Below are 10,622 nucleotides of genomic sequence, written 5' to 3' on the forward strand. Positions count from 1 at the left end.
CCCTGACTATGTGTATGCTGGTAACTACGCTTGTCCCCACAACACGGGTTAGCACAGGAAAACCACAGGAACAAGAGCCTACCTTTAATGGGGGCCTGACGTCTTGCCCCTGGACACAGTTATGTAGCACACCCCAAAATACCGTAATGTAAACTATACTCGCCGCACAGACAGAATAAATACAGTATACAGTACTTTGCACGCTACTTACCCGAGCACACCGCTGTTAGCCAACCAGCAGGTTGCTACAGCACCACAGGAGCCTACGCTCTACTGTACCTCCTAACCACGTGTGCTCACCTCACACAGGACCGCGCCTACACTCACGAGGCTCCACGCCTCTACCACACACCACCAGGGCCTTATGCCCTACACACCATGGGTCTCTGCCCAGCTACACACAGAGCCTTCTGCTCTGTTTCATGGACCTCAGCCCCCTCTCTAACTCAGGGCTCTGAGCCCACTAACTAGGGCCTTGTGCCCTACTACCTAGGGGTCCTAGCCCCTGCCTACCGAGGCCTGTGGCCTCCCTAGCTATCTACTAGGGCCTTGTGCCCTTGATAGCTTACGGGCTACTAGCCCCTAACCAGGCCCTCTGGCCTTCCTATGGCCTCTAGGCCACTAACTACCTAAGGGCCTTGTGCCCTTGTACCTGGGCTCTCACGCCCCTGTCTAACTAATAGGGGCTTGTCCCCTTTATCATATTTACTAATGGCCTACTGGCCCACTAACTTCGTTGGGGCCTAGTGCCCAGGTCCCTGGGCCTTGTGCCCCTACTTCACGGTGCCACGGGCCTTGTGCCCGACTGTGCCCCGGGCCTAGTGCCCGAATTAACGCTGAGTAAACTTACCTGCTCTGCGTAGGATACTCAACTTGCCACGCCGTCTTCTGCTTCTTTCTCCGGGTCTTCCAGACCCTCCAGCCGGCGGCGCCTCTTCTCCTCTTCGGCGCTGTTGAGGGCTGCTTGGCGGGGGCGCTCTCAGCCCTGACAAGGGCTCCCCGCCGGCGATCACTACTTGATTGGAGTCTTCGGGCGGCAGGGTAGCTCACGGCCCTTACAAGGGCCCGCTGCCGCTGGTCTTGTTGCTGGACGTCTTGCAGAGACGTCCTCCTTCTTCTCCGCCGACGGACTTCTGACAAAATGGCGCCACCCGGCGACTTATATAGTCGCCGGCGTGACGTCATTAGCCGGCGCGAGCGCTGATTGGCTCGCGTCGGCGCCAATCTTTTGAATGGCCGGGCGCGAGCCGCGATTGGCTTGCGCATCCGGCCGCTGATTGGCCAGCGGGGAAAGATGAGCCCTGATTGGCTCATCCTTCCCCCGCGCACAGGACCTGCAAGAAAGAAGCCACGATACTCACCGCTGGATCGCTGGACGGGTGAGTACTTCTTCTCTTCTTTCTTCCTGCTGGGCACCATCGGGGACCTCTTCAGCCCCTCCAGGGGCACAGCGCTGGCGGTCATCTTCGCCCTCTTCATGGGCACCGGCTCCAGCATCTTCTGTCCCTCCAGGGACACAGCGCTGGCGGGGGTCTTCAACAGAGACACCCCCACAAGCCCATTGTTAGCTTGTTTAGGGAGGGCCTAGCAGTGATTAAACTGTATTTTTCTGAATTTGCACTAATCAGTATAGGGTCTAATATACACCCAAAGACAAGTGCTCCATTGCTAAGAGTCAATGATGAAGAGGAAGACAAGCAGGCTTGTCTGTAGAATTTGCAGGCAAATTCAACAGTGTTACATTGAATAAACAGACACACAGGGGGAGAAGGAGAAGAGGGAGACGGAAAATTAATAATTGTCCTCTTACTCAGGACTGTCAATGGTGCTATAGTCTCTTAGTAGGCTGTGGATCAGCCTGCGAGAGTCCTGGATGGTCATCTTCTCCCTTTTCAAGATGAGGCGATTCCTGGCAAGCCAAATAGCATCCTTAAAGCAGTTCATTAGGCTCCAGGCCTCCTGGATTGCCCCAATGATGTGGGTCCCAAGAAATAATCCATAAAATACTGAATGCTATGAAAGGCAAGTTCTGGGCACACTGTCCTTATGTTCATGTTCCAAGGCATCCAACAGTGCCTGTGCAGTCCCCAAAAATATGCTGTGGTGTTTCCCTTCTGGTGATGCAGAAGGGGCAGAGGACATATCGGCACAGGTTCCGTGCATGAATGTCCTGAGAGGCAGACCTCCCTGGATAGCCATCCATGCAATATCTTTGTGTCTAGTAGTTAGCCTCTTAGAGGCCATATTCTCCCAGACGTGTTTTGTTGTGTTTGTAATCAGCACTTTACATGAAAGGTACCCAACTAGATTATAATTTTGTGGGAATTGGGGCTGATTCAAAGCTCACTGATGAACTGGCTTTTTGCTGTGAATTTCAATGGCTCTTTTTTAGTGCATTGTCTGGCACCCTGGATTGGTGTGTGTGATAAAAGCACGCATCCCGAGGAGATCAGCGCTCATTGTCATGTAATAGCTGTAAAATTACCTCACTTATCCAAGAAACAGGTGGAGCGATCAAATGAACCATAACTGGTTTCATGATCCAAGGACAATTCCATCTTGCACCACTTTTCTTTTCTGCCACTGCTGTGTGCCAATGTTTCCTAGATGTGCTAGGAACTGCCGTGTGTTTGAGTGATTGCTCTGTCGCTTACCATCCAGCCAGATTGCTGCAGTATTTGGCTGAAAGTATATGAAAAGCATATTGTGACCTGTGAGATGGTAAAAATTTAATGGAAATCACTGGAATTTAGTGTTAGTGAGGTTAATAATAATATAGGTACAAAATAATACCTAAATTATGTGATTTTAGCCCAAAAAATGGATTTTTTAAAAAAATGGCTAAACAAAACCAAAACACGCAAGGGCGGTTTTGGCAACACCAAAACCAAAACCTGAAGGTAATCCAGATCCAAAACCAAAACACGGGGGTCAGTGAGCATCTCTAATTCAGACTCTAAGCCCCAATGGGGCAGGGACTGATGTGAGTGAGTTCTATGTACAGCGCTGTGGAATTAGTGGCACCATATAAATAAATGATGATGATGATGATGATGATGATCTAGCCCTGGCTCAGAGTGCAAGATTGTTGGAATTTTTTCCTTAAAAACCAGAACGACACTAGGAAAAGAACCGATCCTGATTAAGATAAATTAAACACCTCTGTGTCCTGCATCATCTTGCTTTACACTGTATAAATAAGTGGACTCTAGGTAATAAAACATATTGTCTGCACAATGTGGAAGTAAAATAGTTAGACATGAGACACAGAAGAAATCATGCTGAGATTTCATTTCAAACAACAATTCTGTTAATTTATTCCTTTCTACTTACATGACAAGTGCATTATGCAAATGAAATGCAAACAGGATCCCAATCAGTACCAACCCTGTCTCTGGTGACAGGAAAACACAGCACAACAAGCATAGCAATTTCATCCACCTTTTTAAGCATTTGTCTGCAGCCTGCACACTTAGTGAAGTGGGACAGCCCAGTCACATTTTTATCTTTACAATCTACAATATTCAAAGCTGGAGTGTTTTTGGTAGGAAAAGGTTCCAGTAGTTTATAGACAAGACAGTATGCATAAAGAATTAGATCTCGTACTGAGTATACAAAGCATCACAGGACTCTCATTCTTAGTACCAGAACAGCACGTTAGATGTCAGGTGCAAAAATACGCTGATGATTGTAGTCAGCGCTAGCTAGACACTTCTGATTGGCTGCTTGCAAACTAACCTCTGAAGCTCATAGGTGCTTTCTTCATTGATCTTACACATATCAAAGAATTTTGTGGGCGTATTTTAAGATGGTTTTTTTGCTATTTTCATTCATATACAAGAAGGGGCAATATATCTGCATTGTAATCGAGGGTTTTTTTCTTAATCAAGTCTATTAATTAAATTTTTATTTCGTTATCAAAACAAATGTTAACAAACTGTTATTGTGCTTATGACCTGGTGTGTGTATGCATATCTAGTTGTATGTATGCCTGACATAGGCGTGGCATAAACCTATATATGCTGGAGGTGCTGAGCCAGATGTCTATAGCTATATGGGCATAAATACTCTATTTTCATGGTCAGATTTTTTTTAAAATTACGCCAAACATTCGTCCAACTGATTATTTGGTCCATAATCTCAAACTTTTCTAAATGCAAGTAATGTCAACCCCGGTATTCGTATCCCCTTAAAAGGCCTACATGTATTTCAACTTATGATTTTGCATTCAGGGACCCCACTTAATACAGTAAGGCTATTTTTACGAACTGAAAAAATATGTAAATGCGCAAGTGTGACAATATGTCTGCCAAATTTATTTCAAGGTGTATGCCCAGTTTTAATCTCCTGGGTAATGCCCCACAAAAGTTGGATACACCGAGGTTTACCAGTGTTCACCATCTGAAAATACACATGGTAGAATGAGAGAAAACACCTCTTCAAAGTCCAACTAAAACTTTACAATCTCACATTTGCTTTTTTAACTTTTACATTTTTCTACTAAAATACTATTCAGTTTCTCTTTATGTCTTAAATTAATCATGGGGATGAAGAAATATTGGGACTTTCTTTATTAGATGGATCGCCTTGACTTGAAAGTTTTTTTTACATTGGCCAACGTGAAACCAAATATGCATTGTTCTGCAAAAGTGCAACTGATAGCTACAAACTACCCTTTGAAAATATAGGACAAGGCACAATCTCTGCCACCTCAGAAGAGGTGGAAAAGTCCTTTTAAAGAGATAAAAAGTGCAGCCCCCTGCAAAGCAGCAAACATCCTTTTAAATTTGCCTTGACCACCCCTTATCTTATTTATAAGATCATGCCCCGTAAAATGAGACATTGTTTTTGCATGTAGATATGAAAGCAAATGCACTCTGGTACCTAAACTTTACACAGGAAGGAATGCCCTCATCAGCCCAACTGGAATGCCCATCAGACAATGCAAACGTTTGCATTATCACAGATGCTGTTAATGTATTTATTTTAAGATTTGAAGCTAAGTTTTAAATAGCTGGAGTTAGGCAGACAACAATTAGAACTCTATCTAATGCTGGGTACACACTACAGAATTTTCCGACCAATGTGTTAACTATAACGATTTTACTAACGACTGAAAAAAAAAAAGTCCCTATCAGCATGCCTATTCATGCACGCACACAATACATGTTGTAAAAGAATTACCCTCAGATCTGTGCTCTTCAACTGTCATAACCATCGACTGAAAAGATCATGACTGTCAACTCTATAGAGATTTTGATCGTGAGTGCATACATACTGCAGATTTGGAAGGATGTCATTCCATAGCTGAACGAGATTTATAGTTCGGCTTAACAATCAAACAGTGGTCGGTGCTTTGGAACCACTATCATTAGACATTAATGCGATATTGGGCTTATCGGGTGATTGGCCCAATAATTGGCTGAAAACACTGTAGTGTGTACATGACCTATGTATTAAGGACAATACATTTTATTAACACTAACTAGACTGCAGCCTAGGGAGCAATATTTTTGGGCGTGCAAAACTGTAACAGTAAGAACTATAAACTGAAAATATTTTCGTTCTTTAAAATAAGAAAAATGAAAGAAAAATTTAGTAAGGTTTTAATCTTGATGTACTCCCATTGTAAAGGCTGCAGACAAGGGGTCATCCTTGGGCGGGTGGTTGAGGATAAGCAAGTAGGAAAGACGGATGGCAGCAGGCGCTGGTCCCCCCGCCACCTTCATGCCTTCACCCTCAGTAGCGCTCTTTCATGCCTCCGTTCAGCTATACAGTCCTAACTTTAATGAAAATTAAATGTGTCAAAAATTGTCTTGAAAACGCGTGAAGGAGAAAGATGAGCGAGAGGGTTCTTTACTTAAAAAGATTCCAAAACGTTATTTGTTTTTCAGCAGTTCTGTGGTGGCAGTGGGATGAAGGAAGCTGGATTTTAAATTAAGAACAAGTTGTTTTTCACCTACCACATATAAGCCAGGAGGGGAAAGCAAGAGGACGCTACGAGTGTATAAGCTTAGTATGTATGTATGTATGTATGTATGTATGTATGTATGTATGTATGTATATATATATATATATATATATATTGTAACAAAAGGAGGCATTTAGCTGGCAATATACAGAGAAAGCAGGGAAGTAGAGTAAAACATTTGTGCAGTGATGCACCTAGAGTGAAGACTTATGTATGAAAAGCAATAGTTTAAATTTGGTTAAACTTACATGATCTGAAATCCTTCCTCTCAGCAAACAGACAGGGCGTGTCTGGTTGTGCAAACAGAGGCAGTGATGGGTGTTTTCTTTTAAAGAGAAGGTGGGTGTGTCACCTGTCCATCAAGCTAAGGCTGGGGGAGGAGCATCATGTATAAAAGCTTGTTTGTTTCATTTGTTCAGGAAGACCAATGCTGGGTGAGCTGGCTGATCCTGAGAGAGAGAGCTGGACTATGTATAGCTAGTGTTTAGGGTCTCTATGATTGCTGTACAAGTATACAGTGTGAAACATTTACCATCCTGACAATAAAACTACATAAAAAGGAAGAAGTTGTTCGCGTGTGCTTCTGCAGTAGCGGGCTCTTGCCACAATATATATATATATATATGTAATATTCAGAGACTTTATCTTGAAATATTCACCTCTCTCCTCATTTAGGCAGAAGATTTCACAACTTTCTGGATATTGCCTTAAGGTTTGCATACAGAATTGCCTACTCCAACCCCAAACACATCACAGAGAATAATAAATGACACTGTCATCGTTCCATATACACCTGACATGTTTTAAACTTTGAAGTACTGCACCACGAGTAAGAAGCTGTATGCAGTGAGCACTTTTGTCACCACTGGACTTCCAAAGTAAGCAAAATCTTATGAATGGATCAATAGAGTGCTCAGGGATTCAGGCTTTCTGAACTCATTCATCATACCCACTCGTTCGGCCAAATGCAACATAAGATATTACACTGTAGGTGAAATTAACTAGAGTACAGTTTTATAAGCCGCATTTTTTTTGCCATTTTTCTATGAGGTTTGTAAACCATGCAATTTACTAAAGGCCAACTCGCACATCAAAGCGCATGAATAAAAACGGCTAGATCTGAAACAGCAATCCAGATTTTTTAACATGTAAATAATACAAACTGTGCAATGTATCGTGTGATTTTGGAAAAATCACAATGTCAACCTGCAAGAAAAAAGTTTGTTTAGACGCGTTTCTGATAACCACATGTTGTGTAATTAATCTTTGCTGTCGGAATGGGGAAGAACGGAAAGAAAACTGTGTTTGAGAAAAAGACCCACCCCATGCAAGCTAAAAAAGCATTGGCAGGTGCAGTTTGATAAACTGATGGGAAAGAGGGATCTATGTAGAGAGTTTTTTTAGGTTATTTTAATATTATTATTATTATTAGGGCAGTCTGGTTGTACAATGGTTAGCATTGCTGCCTGACAGCACTGGGGTCCTGTCTGTGTTGAGTTAATATATTATTACTGTGTCTGCGTGGCTTTCTCTTGATGCACTCGGAGCATAAGCATGTCACCCGCATCAAAATTAAAAAAATTTCAGGGCTGGTGGGACACCCCCGCTAAGCGTAATGCTCTCTTGCCACCTCTACCAGGCTTGCCATATTTTTCTGGCTGTGAATACTGGAGTTGGAAGTTGGATTAAGCTGGCCTGGGCACAAAACTCTGCACTAACACATACAGGTATTACACTAAAACCTGCACTAACAAAACTGTTGTCTCACTAAATTACCTGTTCCTCCTGATTCTGCCCAGAGTTATTCTCTCTAAATCCTATACATCTTTATTTCCCATAGCACAAAACCACACAACTGCCTGCTGCCTAAATTAGCTTCTCTATATGACAGACACATTCCGAACACACTGGTCTTCAGCATCAAATGTCTCCCTCTCCCCAGAAGATTGAAAGCTCTCATTCAATCTCTCCCTATGGGGGGAATCCAACTATGCTCAGAGTGTCACGGAAACAGTCACGAAGGCACTCTGCATTACCACAACATCGCGGATTTCTCTTTGCCCCCTCATAGGGGTGCGATGAGAAGTCCACAATATTGCAGTACCATAGTACCGGAAAAAATGTGCAGCCACAATGTTCAGAGGAATTGAATTGAATTGCCCCTTATGAGTCTTATTGCATGCAGTTGTGAAAAGGCGCCCGGCGGGGACTGATCTCCAAGTTCAGAATGCAAGTAAGTCTTTTTCCCATTCAGCATCAACCGGGATTGATGAAACTGAATTGGAAACAATTTGCTGCAAGTCAATCAGTGGCCAGGATGGTGTGCCAATCAGAACTCACCTCCGGCCAATTGAATTTTGACGTCACACCAAGCCAATTGGTGCTTGTCCAGCATCCTCACAATGGCATATATTTAGTTGTTCAGAGTGGCGGCTATTCTCTCTTCTTCTGAAGAGAAGACAACTAGATCAATAAAGAAGACATCAGATTCAGAAGAGAGTTGTGACAGACCTTTGAGGAATGCAGTAGCTGGCGGACAAGACAGAAGACCACCAAGAAATGGTTGGAGGCTGCCAGAGGAAGGCACGACCCCTGGATAACCATCTCATAGGCCCATGCCTTCACTGTGTTTACTGACATTATTGGGCGCAAAACCCGTGGCACATTGCAGGCACTTGGCTCATGCAGCAAGTAGGGCATTGTAGGGCCTTTATTAATACTAGAGGGCACAATTTATTCTGGCTTAATAACCTGTGGGACACGTCTTCTCAGGATTAGCCTGGGGCCTCATGTAATGCAGGCACTAGGCCTGTCACTAGTAGGAGGTTAGCCCTATGATTTAGAGACAGTGCCCGGTCTGTTCCCCTATTGCCCACGATATCCCTGGTGGCCATTTTGCAGTGATCTCTTATACAATTAGGAGAACACCTTTTATTTTGTTCCTGCCCTCAATAGTCAGGCTTCATTAAAGGCAGCCTTTTGAGATGCTTCCCTGGTACAGGATCAATTAGTCAACCCCCCATTAAAGGTAATCTTTTGGCATCTGATATTGTATTGTTTTTCTGCTGCTCTTTGGACTGGCTGATTGGGAATTGTAGAAAGTGAAGTACACTACACTCAGTGTTAGAAGTTAAAATTGCACGGCACACTGGTCACATAGAGCATTGTTAGGATCAGGGTGCTGCTGTCGTACTGTTGTTGTTATAAGTTAGCACTAGAATGGGTAGTACATATCAGTACGAAAGACAGATCTGCGGGAAGGTTGTTGTGTGTCATCCCTTTTCCTAGACACCATTCCTAAGAGTCGCAGATGACCATCAGAGTATACCTGTTCTGTTTTCTCTTGGTGTGGCCCTCACCAGTAAATTGGTGAATAAGGTAGTCGGGCAAGAGTCTTCCCTATATCGAATATTTTTAGCCCCACTTTCAGGCCTAGGCCAAAATAAAAGTGTTGGCATTAGGACTAGACACTAGCTTCTCTACTCCCGCATGTCACTTCAGACACTACCCCTTCTTCTCACTATACTTCCTTCAAATAATTGTGGTTGTTTTTCCTTTCCCCAGACTGAAGCGGTGCAGGAAGGATTGTTGCTAAAGCTGGGGCATAATCCGTCTGAGAACAGGTAAGGCCCGTTACACTGCCACTTGTAGGAATTTTTATCTTTTTCTTTAAATGTGCTAACACAAATGAGCCTGGCAGGGTGGCACTCACCTGGCCTGTCAAACAGGGCACACATGAGGTTTATCTGTTTGTAAACCATCATACATCACATGTTGTTTGAATCTGCAGCTTCCAAACCACCAGATCTGGTAGTTTGATTCTGAAAACCACATGCAATGTGTGGCAAACCACTGTTTAGTAAGTTTCCCAGTATATCTCAAATGTTTTCTCCTGTCTGATTTGTTCACACTAAGGACAGCTACTTAGGAACACAGACTTCACTCCACTACAGTAAAGAGTAATGTAAGTGACAACTGTAGCAAAAATAAAATTTTTTGTACATTTTTTCAAATCATCATGCTCTCTGCTACCAGACATATATTATCCAATGTTTCTGCTATAACATTATATTTCTATAGCATTGTCGCCTACATAGTGAGACAGGCCACAATTTTTCTCACTATATACCCTTTTACATTATAACATACATATAATTCTGTGACCATTATTCATTATTTCATATATCCAGGTACATGATACATACATACATAATACATTTGTATTCTAATAATTGATTTATTCTGATCAGTCTACAATCACATTAATATCTGAAAGTTCACATCTCTGCGAAATGGCTTGTTCTGCCAAAATGTGCCCACAATTCCATTGTAACTCTACTTTCTAAGTCTAAATGATTATTATCCATTATCTATAAAGCACCAACATATTATGTAGTGCTGAACATTGAGGGGATCATGATAAAAATAAACAAAAAACTGAAGATAAAGATGAGCTTACAGTCAAGGAGATGTGGGTGTAAGTGGCTAAAAGAAGTGCCCTGGTACTAATAGGAAGTCTGGGTCAGTAGATTTGGATGAACCGGTCTGCCTCTACCCCAACCTCCATTTGTACAGTCCTAAAACTGGTGCGCGGGTGGTACCAGGTTCTTGTCTGAACAACAGGGCTAGGAGGTGTGCCCTAGAAACCATC

Source organism: Mixophyes fleayi, chromosome 9, assembly GCF_038048845.1.
Source record: "Mixophyes fleayi isolate aMixFle1 chromosome 9, aMixFle1.hap1, whole genome shotgun sequence".
In the NCBI taxonomy this organism is placed as follows: domain Eukaryota; kingdom Metazoa; phylum Chordata; class Amphibia; order Anura; family Limnodynastidae; genus Mixophyes; species Mixophyes fleayi.